This window comes from Gadus chalcogrammus, chromosome 9, assembly GCF_026213295.1.
Source record: "Gadus chalcogrammus isolate NIFS_2021 chromosome 9, NIFS_Gcha_1.0, whole genome shotgun sequence".
Lineage (NCBI taxonomy): Eukaryota > Metazoa > Chordata > Actinopteri > Gadiformes > Gadidae > Gadus > Gadus chalcogrammus.
The window spans coordinates 16,390,219-16,406,664 of record NC_079420.1 but is presented as its reverse complement, the minus strand read 5'-3'; the positions used below and the strand labels follow the sequence as shown (position 1 = coordinate 16,406,664).

General features: G+C 45.0%; 1 pseudogene; it reads right to left on the bottom strand.

Annotated features, from left to right (window-relative positions):
* Positions 1-129: 129 nt before the first annotated feature.
* Positions 130-9,484, bottom strand: LOC130389168 (transcriptional enhancer factor TEF-1-like; annotated as a pseudogene).
* Between the last annotated feature and the right edge of the window lie 6,962 nt (positions 9,485-16,446).

Sequence of the window (16,446 nt, the reverse complement as noted above, 5' to 3'; positions counted from 1 at the left end):
ACCACACCACACACACACACACACACTCCTACACCACACAACAAACACAACCCACACACACACACACACACATACACACACACACATACAACTCACGAGGGAGGCCAACTACCCAACCCCCTCCATTACCTATGTGCCTTCAAACAACCACTCCCCCCAAGCACCCCCCTCCCCCCCACACGACACACCCTGCAGTGGAGCTGGGGAACCAGTGTGCGTGTGTGTCATGTGTGTTTGTGTATGTATGCGTGTTTCGTGTGTGTGTGTGTGGTGGTGTGTGTGTGTGTGGTGTGTTGTTTGTGCGTGCTCACCCAGAACTTGATGAGGTAGAAAGGCTTCCTGCGGCCCCTTGGCGAAGAGCTCCTCAGGCCCCCCTTCTTCTCGGGGGGAACTTGTCGTAGATCTGCCTGATGTCCCGTACTCATCAGCATGGGGTCGCTGTACCGGGGGCTGGTCTGCCGATGTGCACAAACAGGTGCTTGTTTGTAACGGCTGCAAGATCAGGCTGTACATGTGTTACGAATTGTGCATGTGTCTGTGTGTGTTTAACAAAAACCCTCTGTAAATCTCCCACCAATGCGTTATACCTAAATGTATATGCTTATCAATTGTATAAGTAGTAAGATGTTGTATGCATGCAATACATGATAATTTGTAATCAACATACTCAAACAGTAGTGGAAGGTTTGTGATTCTCTATCAAAATCAGCCTTCATTTTTTGGTTTGAGGTTGAGTGTTGTTTGAGTGTGTGTTGTGTTTGAGTAACGCATGCGCATGCGTGTGTGTATTTGTGTGTGTGTGTGTATTTGAGTTAGAATTTATCTATGCGTGTTCTTGTGTATGCGTGCGTGCGTGTATGCTGCGTTTTGTGCCGTGTCTGTGTATGCGTGCGTGCGTGTGTCTGTGTATGCGTGCATGCATGTATGCGTGCGTATTTCCTCACCGCCCCTGCTCCCTCTGCGTCTCCAGGAAGGAGGAGATCTCCACCAGCCTCAGCTTGGTGGTGCCGATGGAGGCGGCCCCCCAGGCGGGCTCCCGTGGGTCTGGGCGGCCCCCGTGGGCTCGTAGCCTGCGTAGCACAGAGAAGGACCTCGCTTCACAACGCCGAACCACGCACAAACACATTACCAACTCGTCTTGCCCTCGAATGGACGCTGCATAACATCCTCCAGCTGAATCTTACACAGCTTGATGGTCAGATCAGAAATCTCACTGTCTCAAACTCGCCCAGAATGCACGTCAAAGCATGATTCCGATAGATTTTTTTTTTTTTCTTCGTTGCAAACGAACGAAGTACAATGTAAAGTGACGAGTTGGTGATAAATCTCGGTCACAGAGGGTTGTCCCACAATCCTTACCAGACAACGTCATTTTCAAAACAGAAAAATACCTTGTTTCCACTATCCAAGAAAGTTTGCTCTTTACAAGGTGGTTACAGTAATCAGATAATCTAATACTATCTCTAGTGATAACTCTACACATCCAGTTATCTGGTGTAAAACAACACGCTGTTTTTCCTCCACTGTATAGTTTGAATAACCTGTTTCTCTTCTGCTGCCAACTTCCCCATGGGGACAATAGAGTGTCTTCTAATGCAATCTAATGGAGCCTAATGTAATGTTTTTTAATCACATTTCTGTCGTTGCAGCTTTACAGTAAGAACTGCCATTGTCCCTTGTGAACATGCAGAATGCTGAGCTGTATTTAAAGACACCTACTTTCCCCTTCCTTTTCTAATTTCAAGTGATGTTATTCCCTTCTCAGTCAGCTAGGCCAAAACAATTCCAAGAAAGATTTTTAAATCCAATTCTAATCAATGCAACTTCCTCTACAGAGAAATAAAGGCAAATCAACATGTCCCACTGCCCAGCGTAACGATTCAACCAATGATATCGACGTTTCTGCTCACATTCATATAAATGGTGCTAGCCTGTTGGACTAGCACAGCTGGATAGCGTCTTGCCACTTCAGCCTGATCCAAATGAGCTAACCCCCTCTACATTTATCTTGCTTTAAATCGCCCAGTACACTTAAAAATAAGCCATAAGGCATATGCTCTGAAAACCATTTGCCATTTAAATAACAATGTGATTCTCCATATCCATCATTTAAATAAATATTCTGATATACGAAGAACATTAAAGTTCCCGCTGAACCCAAATAGTGCATATGCACCACCGTAGCGGATAGACAGAATGTCATCCGCATTGAATGTCACCCGTCAAAAACACTTCTTCCACTGTGTGACCTCCCAACGAGGAAAAAATAAAAAGAAGAAGAAGTTGCGGTGCCCGCGATCCCCTGGGGGGGCCCTGGGACCCCTGGGGGGGCCGTATTCGGTGTTGCAATGCGCCCCCGCTGTGAGCGGGAGGGGAAATGAGAGGGAGCCGGGACTGGCTATGCGGCGAGGTAAATAATAGGTGATGGTGCCGCGGTGTGCGCTCTCTTACCTGAGATGGTGGTGGTCCCTGCTGTCTGCACCGGGTAGGCTTGCTGAGATGTACGGCTTAACGCTGACAGAGATAAAGAGGAGGCCAGGTAGGAGGAGACATAGCGGGGAGAGGAAGAGAGAGAGAGAGAGAGAGAGAGAGAGATGAAGAGAAATAGAGAAGAAAAAAAGAAATAATATTTGATGGACATTGTTACTGGGCCACATGATGACCTAAATGGGTGCACCAGCACTACTTCATACTATTTGAAAGCCCGCTTTCTGACAGCAATGACGGTGGGAATCCAGGAGGTCCAAACCTTCCCACAGTATATCATACTAAAGATAATATAACGATGCAATAGCCCAATTTACTGGCACCACGTGGCCACTGTCATTGGAATCATACAGGTGCCACCGGGAAGGTTTCATTTTACCTTTATCTACAATTCTACGTTCATTTGACTGCAAAATATTTGAATCATTTCACGATGGACTTCGGGCCCTTCCCAATCGCATCAAAAGTAATGTTAAGTTAACATTCTATTTTGGTGAATATAGAGTAGGAAGGAGTAAACAGTGTGACCTACTCTTCAGTGGTAGAGCTGGACTGGCCTCCAGGAATCATGCCCTGCCAAAGCTGTAAAAAAGAGCACAGAGTACATCATCAGATTATATATCTATATATAACAATATACCTTGGGTACTCATTGTAATAGCCTAATATCGCTTCTGTTTATTTCGACTCACCTTATTGGAATTTTTATTTTTGAAACATCTAGTGAGGTGGATGTGCGTGAGTGCGTGGTGCGTGCGGCGTGCGGCGTGCGTGTGTGCGTCTCTCACCTGTGCGTTGCTAGGGAAGCTGGCCCTGACGATGCCGGGCAGCAGTTTGCTGTGTATGGCTGTGGCCGAGACGATCTGGGCCGAGGACATGGCGGAGATGCTCTGCAGCCTTCTCTTTAGCACTGTGGTCCTGGGACGACACGTTAACCGCATTAGTACAGGGATTCATACACACCATCTGCTGCCACAAGGAAACAACTATTCCTTGAGTCAATCGAGTGAAAATGATATAAAACAGAAACAGAAAAACATTGAGAGCTATAGGTTCAGAAATGCATGTGTATTTTGTTGTTTTGCTGAATGCTAGGGTGGCAGTTTGGAGAAACGAGCCAGAGTAAGCTTGATTTTAAAAGTACCCAACCGAAAAATAACGCCGCTCCCTTTAGGCCTCCCTCCAAAGCCCCTCCCCCTAAACATGTGACCAGCACACTAGCTTTAGAACCAGGGCTGCCTTACGGGAGACTCCAGTCATGCGCATGAGTACTGGGGCAGCAGCAGCTCTGTAGGTAAGCACACAGGTAGCCGTCCATCAGTTAATTTGGGTCAAATTACATGATTTTGGATGGATTTATAACTGCTTTTTTTCCCGAAGTATTTATTTATTGACTGCTGTCGAGAAGTAAGAGATTTTAAAATGATAATAAATGGTCTACTCTAGCTTTAAACATTAATAGTGAGTGACAGGTGATAAAGCAATTATTTCATTTAGTGGACATAATCAGGTAAGGTCCTCTTACCTTTAGCTTGGAGTGAAACTCCCTGGATTTCCTGCGAGCGAGGACCTGGATGTGGCTGGACACCTGGGGAAGGACACAGAGGAGAGGAGTAATTAGGAGAAACAAAGAGCAAGCAGGACGGAACAAACACTAGGTTGCTATGGCAATTTCAAAGGCCGTCTGCCTTGCTAAAGGGGCATAAGCAGTATAAGGCTTTAGTGGTTTATTTGTTTTCCTGTCCCATGTTGATCCAAACCCCCTAGGTGAATTGTTCTACAGCCAACAGGTTTTTGTCTGATATTAATTTAAAGCTCACCAATTAGTGTTAAGAATCAGATTTTTGAAGAATCACATTCTATCTAATCACTAATTAGATTAATTATATTATTGTATAGCATACTATATGTTATAATCAATCCTTTTGAGGCTACATAGTACATAAGGAAATTAAAGCATCCATTGAGTCACCTGCTTTCGGGTCCGCGTCTTGCCTGTTCTGAGTTTGATATATCTTGCTATGAGTTCATTACGACCTGAAGCAAAAGAGACAAAAAAGACTTAACACACCGTAATAAAACATCACACACAGCCAGGGATGGGTAGAAGAGCTGCTATAGGCACCATAACCTCCAGACATGCACATTCATAGTATAATTATAATTACCAATAGTCCTGAATACATGCCTGCATGCGCACACACACACACACACCACAACACACACACACCAACACACCCACACACACACACACATAAACACGCTCACACAATGGTCCTGCATACACATGATTCAACAATACAGGCATTCATGTAGACGAGCTGTCCCTCTGATTAAAAGGAACCAGCAGGCCAGCTGTACACCCGCTCACATACACACACACCAAAATTCACCCTATTCAATGGAGACAGCAAAATCAGCATGACCTGGCTAGTAGATTACCGAGAGAGTGAGAGAGCCAGAGAGCCAGAGAGAGAGAGAGAGAGAGAGAGAGGAGTGATAGTGCGAGAGGGAGAGGAGAGAGAGAGAGAGAGAGAGAGAGAGAGAGGAGAGAGAGAGAGAGAGAGAGAGAGAGGAGAGAGGAAGGAGAGAGAGAGAGAGAGAGAGAGAGAGAGAGAGAAGAGAGAGAGAGAGAGAGAGAGAGAGAGAGAGAGAGAGAAGCGAGAGAGAGAAGGAGAGAGAAAAAATAGAGAGAGGAAGGGAGAATAAAAAATAAAGGGTGTGAAGATTGAGGACCTTTAAGCAGCGCATTACATCGCTGCAATAAGAACTTGTTACGGGTAAGTGTGTGTGTAATTTGTGTGTGTAATTAGCCAACTGTTTAAGTGATTTTAGTCTAACATTATTTCTACTCCCCATTAGTCCAACATTTTTCAGCTCCCCAACAGATTGTTCTTGGTGACTTGGCTCCCCTGCTCTCCTGCTCTTAATGTAGGCAGAGTATGGAAGTCAGGCCAGCTGGCCCCGCGATGGTCAAGATCAGCACAAAGCCAAAACCTCCACACACTACCCAAAAGACTCGCAACAATAGCCTTAACTAACTACCAGATGGTGCTTGTGTGTGTGTGTGTGTGTGTGTGTGTGTGTGTGTGTGTGTGTTGTGTGTGTGCGTTCTATGTGTGTGTGTGTGTGTGTGTGTGTGTGTATGTGTGCATGATGTGTGTGTGTGTCTTTCTGTGTGTGTGTTTGACCAATTCAATCTGAGCGAGATAGGGAGCTTAGAATGATACAAATCTACAGCTCTATTGCAGGTGTTTTCCTTCTAGCAGTCAAATGCAGCAAGGGACAAACACCCACACACCAACACACATTTGCACAAACACACTTACCCCTACACATGCACACACACACACGCCTACACACACACACACACGCACCCCTACACACACACCACACACCACACATACACACGCACCCCTACACCACACACACACCCACACACACACACACACACACACCAACACACCACCACACACACCACACACACCACACACACACACACACACACACACACACACACCACACACACACACACACACACACACCACACACTCCTGGCTGCGGAGGGTGACATCTGACTCCAGAGGGGCCAGCTGGGCTTTCTAGGAGGCTTAACGGTAAATTATCATCCTTCACTAACCCTGCGGCGTGCACGCACTCTAACACACAAGCCCCTGCATGCACACACTCACACACACACCCATCTGCTAAAAACCTTACCAACTTTCCAATAAACATCTCTTTCTCGAACCCACGATTCCTCCTTACTCATTCTCTGACGTTCTAACCCCCCCCCCCCCCCCAGAAGGCTCCCCCCTGACGGTAATGGGCAGGCCTAGACTCCCCAGTTCACCCCCTCCTCTTTACACACCACCCCCCGAAGAAAGGCATCATGGCCGAAGTCGAACCATGAATCCCTCCAAGTAACAAGAAAACTAAAACGGTTGAAATTCTCTAAAAATACAAAATGTGGCTTCTTCTCAAAACACTGGACAGGCAGTCTTGCAAACTGGTGAAAAATCAAATTAGAATCAGCAGTAAAACATGAGATGGAGCCAGAGAGCGTGAAAGGGGTTGTAAATAGCCTGTTTCTGCCTGTGCGTGAGGTTCTGAAGGACTCCCGAACCCTGGAGATTGGTTTGGTCTGAGTGAGGAGAATTACACCTTCAACGTCATCCATCGAGTGATGGTGCCACGATTTAGCAGGATTCAAGACTCAGGCCTTGGTCAACAAGACCGAGGTTGGCAGTTTGGCGGCAAAACAAATTGGGCTTCAGAAGCCCCCAGTGTGCACAAGCCGGCTGTCAGAACCTTTCGAAATTGGCGCACAAAGATGCTGGACAAGCCATCGCTACCATTATTGGTCAATGATCTTTCATGCTATTTTGGGCTCTTTCTGACTGCTTGCCTAGCTCCAGTCACAATTATTCGCCAGTCGTCTCTGTAGTACAAGATACAGGTTTTGTGTTAGGTTCTAACAGTAAAACCACAAATCTGTCAAATTGAAGTCATGTATCACATTGAGCAAGCGTATTTAACCAGGCTTGATAAATGTAGCATGGATATCTGTCAAGTCTTAAGTATTGCAATGTACTGTTTCGTGTGGGTGAACGCTACCAGAAACAGTTCTTGGTTAATGGAACTAATTCATTTATAGAAAGATAAAGATTTCATGAAAATTTGTATTTATATATCACAGCATTTTTTGCCATCCCTAATAGATTGTTCCAATTAAGGAAAATGTAGGCGTTGTAATTGCAACCCGAACTGCAAATAAAAATAACCAATATTGGATAAACATCTGAAAACATAAATTTATTTTGAATTGTTCATCGCTCTTGTTTTGACCAACCAATTCCACCAATATAAATGATCCACCAAAATGATGGAGAGCGCGATATTAAAGGAAAACCTGCAAGAATTCTTTATTCTTTTAATGTCTCTGCCTCTACCGCATCTTCTACCCCTCTCCGCTGAATTTTAAGTCACTTGACATTTGGTTGAAACAAGAGAATCCCCCCCCCCCCCCCCCCTACCAGGAGGCCGCCAGCTCGGGCAGTCAGCCACACTTCCAGTGTGTGTTGGTGTAACGGGAAAGGAAAACATGAAAGCCTACAAATGTGTGTGCGCTCTAACCCACACATTTTTTTTTAAAAGAGGGGCGGGGGGGAGGGTACATCCTGAGTGAATCCGCAAACATGCATTGGATTTTTAAAGGGGAAAAAAAATATCAAAGGCATGGTTAAAATGCATAATGCCACGACATGCAGGACTGAGTGTACAGGCAAGTGGAGTGACGCGTGCATGAAGGTTTAGTGCACGGTTAATCCGTGAGACATGATCCCCACAGGAACTCTGGATGTTTTGAAGAAGGAAGAGGCTTCTGCAGCAGTTAATGACATCGCAAATGCCACGAATGACAGCAGTGTACAAGTGTGAGCCGTCAGGTTAAAAGACTTTCTCACAGTTATTCTCACAGTGGTTGCATGTCAATACTGCTTGTTGTACTGATTTCCCGGTCAATTAACGCTCTGTCGATTTATTAACTCAAACTGGAATACATGTGAAGGGGAGCTCTCAAACCCCTTGCCTTAACCCCTTTCCCACAAGATGTCAACATCTCCCAGGCGAACACATTGCAAAGATTTCATGTGAGCAATTGTTTCTATTCTGACTCACAGTTAGAGAGGACCAGAGTTAGGCTGAACAAATCGATGACTAAATAAAAAGACCAAAAACATGATGTTCACTAGAAGGTTGAAATGGCCCAACAGTCCAAAAAAGTCTGTTAGTCAGAACTCATACTTCACAGTTGGCTAAAGAGGAGTAAAGATAAGTAGTTTCCCAGAGAGAAAGAGCAAGAGAAAGAAAGAGGGGGGGGGGGGGGTGATGGAGGGGGGCGCAGCTGGTGGAAGCCAGAGGACCATCTGTTCCCCTCTCTAATAGTTCACACAAAACACACACACACACACACACACACACACCACACCACACACACACACAACACAACACACACCACACACACACACACACACACACACACACACCACACACACCACACACACACACACTTGTTCTCAAAAAAAAAACTATCTCTGTCTCTCCCTGTCTCTGATGTTCCTAGCAAAGCTCCATTAGCTCCCTGTGTTTCTGACACGGGCTGCCTGTGAGGCTAACTCCACACGTCCACAACCTCACACCAGCTAACACTAGCTAATGGCTCCTTCCTTGGTGACGGGTGGGTAAACAAACACGGGTGCTATGTATGGATGCTACACTTTTCACCACTTTTAGGGACTCAATAAATAAGAATCAAATATAAAAAGACAACGAAAGTGGTAGTGCTCCCAATAAACACAGAATGCGGCACACGGATTACAACACAAAGGTATAATCTAATCTTCCTGGTTTCCAACTGAAAATAACAGTTGGAGACAGGGATCAAACGGAACCATAGAAAAACAGAAGACCCCCCCGCCCTAGCCATAACAGTGGGGGGGGGTAAACAGATAAAGAAGCAGCAGAGCAATGTCACCGCAGTACTCACCATACATCTTCCCCTCGTCAGACAGTATAATCTTCCTCTTCCACAGGGGGGGTAGATGGCCAGGGCCTCCTGGAAGCTCTGCTCGATGTCTGGGCTCCAGACCCCCTCGGGGTCCCCGTCCATGGTCTTGTCTCCCCCGGAGTCGCTGAGGCCGTCCATGTCCTCCCCGGGACTCTCGCTGCCACTCCAGCTGCCGCGGTCCATGGTCGCTGCCTTACAAAACCCGGCCAATGTCTACCGCTGCCCAAACGCACTGGCGATGCCAAACGGCGTTGGTGCTGCGGACTGGGGCGGGTGAAGGCCGGGGACGGAGGCTGTTTTGTTATGCTTCTACTGGTAATTCTTAGTGTCCGACAAAGCAAAAAAATGGTACGCTAGGGCACACAACTTTTGTGGGCAGACAATAACCAGTGATCGCTGGCCAATGGACTTCTGATTGATGTGAGCCAATGTTTCCCCCCCTGGTCAGAGCGAAATGCAAACCTAAAAGAAACAAGAGAAAAAAAAGGGATACTTTGATTACATTGACATGAGACAGACCTAATCAAGCAGCGCCAGATCCCTGGGAGACGAGGCCTCTTAGCAACGTCAGCCTCCAGCGACCAATCATGATTATGTTTCACATGCCGCTCGACATGGAAATATCAGTGCACAGGCGCGCAATGTTGTCAAGGTCCTTGTATTCAAAATTCAAGGCGACTATCTCTGGTCTACTCATTGATTTTGGCAAGCGTAAGGCATACTGAAATGACATCTCACTATGGTCCTCTCATCTTTTTAATTAATTGGAGACAGGGGTCTTTGTGGGATTAATGCATTATGTGTATGTGTTGTGGAGAACCTGTGTATGTGTGAGTTGGGTTTATGGTGATGTAGGACCAAGGATGATCGTGGGACTAATGGACTTTTCCTGGAATGGAGTCCCAAATGTATTTACAGTACACTGGCAATGTACTCACATGTCTGAATACAAATGTAATTACATTTGAGCAAATGCCTTGACACGTATTTCCCCCACTGTCCAGTTGTGTTAAGATCAAACTTATACCAATGTCTTGACCTGAACATAGACTGTAGCATCCTGAAGTGGTGTGGAATTAGTATACAGGTGAGAAACGCAGCTGACATATATACAGTAAGCAGCGGTTCATCAAGGGATTCATTTTTACTATTAAGCATCTACACCAAAAGGTATGTCACTGCTTATATATAAGAAAATGCACTGGGCTTGGACTCACAGCTGAATCCCCAGAGATTGTATTGTATGGTTTTGCATTCGTCGCTCTTGTTCTTTGCTAACCCCCCCCCATTCCCTTTAGAGGCTTTTTTAAACAAACAAGGATTCATTCATCCCATGGGCCTAACTGCAACACACCGGCAGCATGTGTTTCCTCCACTGTGTGTTTGTCTAGGCCATTAGGAAGGGAATATGTTAGAATCCCTAAAACTCCAAAGAACCGTTTTGTCCATAAATGGATGTTGTGTTTCAATGAAAATGAAAAAGTAAACCCACCCTAAAGGAAACGTTGATACATTTTTTATAACAGGAAACAATGAAGGCGAGGCAATGCTCCCAATCCTGATGTAGTCCTTCTAAAAATCTATTTCTAACAGGACACATTTGTTAAGAAGAGTTGAGGCAATTCTCTGACGCAGCTAAACACAAAACTGTGAGCCCAACTAAAAGCGGACACAACCATAGACAGACACAGAGAGAAAGAGAGAGAGCAAGAGCAAGAGACAGAGAGCTGGAGAGCAAGAGACAGAGAGAGCTGGAGAGCAAGAGACAGAGAGAGCAAGAGCAAGAGACGGAGAGAGCTGGAGAGCAAGAGACAGAGAGCTGGAGAGCAAGAGACAGAGAGCTGGAGAGCAAGAGACGGAGAGAGCTGGAGAGCAAGAGACGGAGAGAGCTGGAGAGCAAGAGACGGAGAGAGCTGGAGAGCAAGAGACGGAGAGAGCAAGAGCAAAAGACCGAGAGAGCTGGAGAGCAAGAGACGGAGAGAGCTGGAGAGCAAGAGACGGAGAGAGCTGGAGAGCAAGACGGAGAGAGCTGGAGAGCAAGAGACGGAGAGAGCTGGAGAGCAAGAGACGGAGAGAGCTGGAGAGCAAGAGACGGAGAGAGCTGGAGAGCAAGAGACAGAGATCTATGGCCTGCGTGGCTACTCCCTTCATACCCTGATTACACTCGCTCCCTCTCTTATGGTAATCTTCCCTCTCCCTCAGATCCGGGGCCACTCCAGCCAGGACCACCAGGCCTGGCAGTGTTCTCCTGCGGGGGGCTGCAGGAGAACAGGCTACAGGCTCTCTGCCACACTCCTACAGCTGTGTTGGATCTCAGCTACACTACAGCCGTGTTCAACCTTGTCCACTCGGGTGTCACCTTCAACCTCCATTGCCTTCCATATTCTGTGTGTGTGTGTGTGTGTGCGCACCAATGTGAGTGTGTGCCTGTGTGTGTGAGAGTGTGCGTGCGTATATGTGTGTGTGTGTGTGTGTGGGCACTACACATGCCAATGGGTTTTGATGAAATGTAATGATACACACGTGTGCTTGTGTCACCAGAGGCATATTGCGTGTGTGTGTGTGTGTGTGTGTGTGTGTGTGTGTGTGTGTGTGTGTGTTGGGTCACCCAGGGATTTTGTTGGTTTGACAAGTCTACAGTATTATCGCAAGCCTTTCTGTCGTTCTTTTATTTGGACCACTTCACAGCATCTGTTTCAACCTCTTCCAGCACACAAACACACACACGGTTTTGAACAAGAGGATTGTCTCTATAATCCTCAAAACAAACATTGTTCCACTTTACCCTGTTTTGCCATGCTACGATCCGTTCCCAAACAGTCCAAATACAACCACAATTTCTAGATCCATGCACTTAATAAAAAAAACATTACAATAGAGTGAAACAAAAGCACAAATGATAAAAAGGGAAATGAGTCCAATGAGTCTTACTGAAATTATTAAAAAGGTCAATGCAAATCATACAAGTAAACGCAAAAAATGTGCTTTTGGATGTCTTTCCCTCCTGTACTAATATAAATATGGGGATACAGCCTTTTTTTACTATGCAGGACAATTTTTATTTTGCCCTTTTGTTCAATCATGACAGATTTAAAAACTCGATGAGTATAAAAAGTGCTATCATTTTAAACCAGGCATAATAACCCAACTATATGACATAATTAAACAGTAACACAATCAGTTTAATCAATCAAGTCGGTCAAAAATGGTATTCCCATTTAAAAACTTGTAATACTTGTGATTCTAAAAGGTTTAGCTGATGTCCGTCCCAAAACATTAGATACAAATTAGCGACAAATTGTTGAGCATGTAACAATTCATCTTTTGTATTGATTTTTAATGAACAGAGTGCAAATAAGAACTGTAAAACCTTTCAGGCATTTGACATACATTTCTGAGGCCAAAGCCTCTTGTGATGCATCCAGATAAAAAGTGTTTTGTGTATTTACTGATTGGCTGGTTAAAGATACTAAATGGGATTAGTTTGTGTTTGTGTTGTATTATATTTGTATGAAAATCCCTAATAGTTAATCCTTCACTCATAATCTTGGCGTGCCTGTAGTTGTTTTTATCTAATGCTTGCAAACAAAGCTCTGATGAAAGCATATTAAAATCTAGAAAGATTGTGCTTCACTAATTAAATTGCTATCAGCAAGGCTTGACCGACTTTGTTAAGATATTTTTCAATATCAATTTGCTGGCTTTTTGCAATCACTCATTCATTTTTTCTGCAACTTGAGAATTTTCTCCATTGGGAGGTTTCACTCCATCATGACAATGATTGATAAAGACCAATATATGATACGTCACATGGGACAACTGACTGATCTCAGTCCAAATTTTAACACATACAGAACTTCATAAAACACACACACAGACACAAACAGAGGTTGTGTCGTACTCTTATAAATACATTACCATTTGTGCACGTACACACACGCGCACAGCCGCACACACACACACACACACACACAGTAAACTTGGGAGCTCCCAGATGCAGAAATAGATGCTGTGGAAATGCTTATTAGAATGTTTGTTCAATTAATGCTGAGTCCGACACACATTCTTCGTTGATGAGGGTATTTTCCCTAGTAATACACATAGATTAGGGTATGTAATGCCAACTGCACAAGGATGTTTGAAAAAAAGAAGAATACGACAGACTCGTCTCACTCACATCTGGCAAGGAAATAAATGTTATACAGACCACACTACCGGGAACACAGTGGGAAACCTCAGTCACGTCCTCATGACTAATCTAGCATGAGTCTCAAAGTCGAATTTCCCACACATTTCCATCCTTCAGAGAAATCATTAAAATTCTATATAACATAAGAAAAAAACAGCTTGTAGACAAACATGTGTGTGTGTGTGTGTGTGTGTGTGTGTGTGTGTGTGTGTGTGTGTGTGTGTGTGTGTGTGTGTGTGTGTGTGTTAGAGAGAGCATGGTTGTGTACGGTGTGTGTGTGTGATGTGCTGTGTGCCTATGTGTCTGTATTGTACGTGTGTGTGTGATTGTGTGTGCCTATGCATGTGTCTGTATTGTACGTGTGTGTGTTTGGTGTGTGCCTATGTATGTGTCTGTACGGTGCTTGTGTACATGTGCGTGTGTGCATGAGTCACTCTAGAAATCAATAAACATGTTGCTTTGATCTAACACTGATAGAAGCCGACACCCGCTGTCCGACTGTGTTGTTTCTTAGGTTATAACATGAAGCATTCAATTGCTACCTATGTCGTCCCGTTAGAGAATAGCTAGATGTGTGTGTAAACCAACTGTTATCTTTCTATTCACTTTGGTCTCAATGCAAGGAAGCTGTACAGAAGTGGTTTGACGACTTCCTGGTCCCTTCTTGTCATGGCCAGGAAATCCCATACAAACCCTGAGTGGTGAAGGAGCCATCTGCTTGCCCCGCCCAACTTCATGTGTTCATAAATGAGTGATACCAAACAAGTGATACCAAGTTCAATTAAATTGACTAATACACTAATGGGGAAATTTGGTTTCATATAACAAGTGTGTATTATTACTATAATCATAAGGGGTAAAACATTTTAAAAGATTATAAATATACATTTCAACAAAAAATCCTAGGCTATCAAGCTTAACAAAAAAGTAGTTTGACTTCACCAAAAATAATTGGTGAACACTCTCTCTGCTTATATAATTTACTATATTTCCACCCCTTGATTCAACTGTCTGTCTGTCTGTCTGCCTAAAAGCAGGAAATCAGTTCCATTGGCCCCACAGACCGAGAATACAGGCAGGCAAGCCAGCACAGGCTCCACTGCCCCTGCAGCCAGCTCCCTCCCCTCCCCTCCCCTCTACCCTAGTAACCCCCATCCCCCACCATGTCCACTCTCACCCCCCAACCCTGGAGGCCCCCTATTGTTCCCTTGTTCCCCAAACAACCCCCCCCACCCTCCTCTCAGCCAAGCCCAGTACCCCATGTCATCCCCCCCACCGGCCCCACTATACCCCACCCATACCCCCTCCACAGCCATACAATGGTCTTTCTAAGGACCAGGATGTACCCCACTCTGATTCCGGCGACTGCGCAAACGATGGGGGGGCTACTAGGCAAGCAAAATTAAAATTGTTTGCATACTTGGGTATTTTGCAAAATGTGCATCTTTCTTTGAGGTCTAAGTGCTATGTCTGCTAGAGGGCAGTCCTGAATCCTTTTCCACCTGTTACAAATGCGTACATAGATGTCTTGGAACAGTTCTTATTTCCTCCTCAGCTATTCTGTTCAAACTACACAGCAGAAAAGCTCTGTTTGTCTTTAATATCTATTTTGTTTATATTAGTACATTTTAAGTGATATGCTTTGTCTGAATAACGCTGGTTAATTCAGGTACTGCACCTTGTGGACAAATCAAGTCCATCAGAGGACATACATCCTAGCCAGCTTGTGTACTTTCATCGAAAATGTTATTCAAGCCCTCAAAAGATCATATTCTTTTCTTAAAAAGCATGGACTACAATCACAGCAGAGGACTTTGACTTTTGTTAACCACGCGTCCCTTTGCCTCCTTTCTTTAACACGCTTGTGGTTAATCAGGGGGAATTTGCCGCTTTACCGAAACGATGAGCGTGTGCATTTGGGGAGGGGGTGGCACGTGTCAACACAAGGAACGACTGAGTCATGGGTTTGGTTTCACATTCAAACATGATCAATTATACAATACCACGTTAAAAGTCAAAACTAGTGACACTGAAAAGAGAGTGAAATAGTGCACATTTTTAGTGTGCCATTGTCGATCAAAACCAGCAGCATGTGATGTTAACCTCCCATCACCTGTTCATACTCTACCTCTTTTTACTGATATCATACAAATGTGCTTCATACAATGATATATCTTTTTTAAATAAGCCTACTTCTTCACATCAGGCCTTCAGCAATAGCTAATACAAAATTGTATAAGCTGTGTAGAATTTCTGCCGTGCTCCATAGAAACAAGGTAACAGATGATACTGTGTAAAAAAACAGAAGGGAAAGAAGCAAACATCCGTCCGAGGCTCCAGCATATTGCAACAGCATGAACATGAATGCGCACACACACACACACACACACACCACACACACACCACACACACACACACACCACACACACACACACACACACACACAGGCAAAGACGAAAGCACACACAAGCCATATGGTGTGTCTTGGACTACCGACGCCTGTTGCTGCCATAACAATGGGCCTGCCTGCTCTGGACAGCGAGAGGCAAACACGTACACACAGACACAGACACACCACACCACACACACACACACACTCACACACACACACACACACACACACACACACACACACACCACACACACACACACACACACACACACACACACACACACACACACACACACACACACGCCAAATGGTCATTAGTCAGTCTGCACTGGGAAGGCCTAGAACAAATGCCTTGGTTTACATTCTGCCCCCTCCTCCTTTTTAAACACACACACCACCACACACACACACACACACACACACACACACACACACACACACACACACACACACACACACACACACACACACACACACACACACACACACACACACTCTCTCTCTACAGGTGCATGGAGCACTCAAAACAGATGTCAATGAAGTGGAGGGAGAGGGATGAGGGCGGGGAAAACAGACAAAAGCTTTGCACACTTTCTGGACACTGTTAAAACAATTAAGAATCTGACCGGGCAAACTCAGTGCACAGGTGTACAGGCCTAAAGCACATAGAGCTACACGCATGATTTATCCAGGCTGATAGTTAAGGAGAAAGGTGTGTGTGTGTGTGTGTGTGTGTGTGTGTGTGTGTGTGTGTGTGTGTGTGTTGTGTGTGTGTGTGTGTGTGTGTGTGTGTGTGTGTGTGTGTGTGTG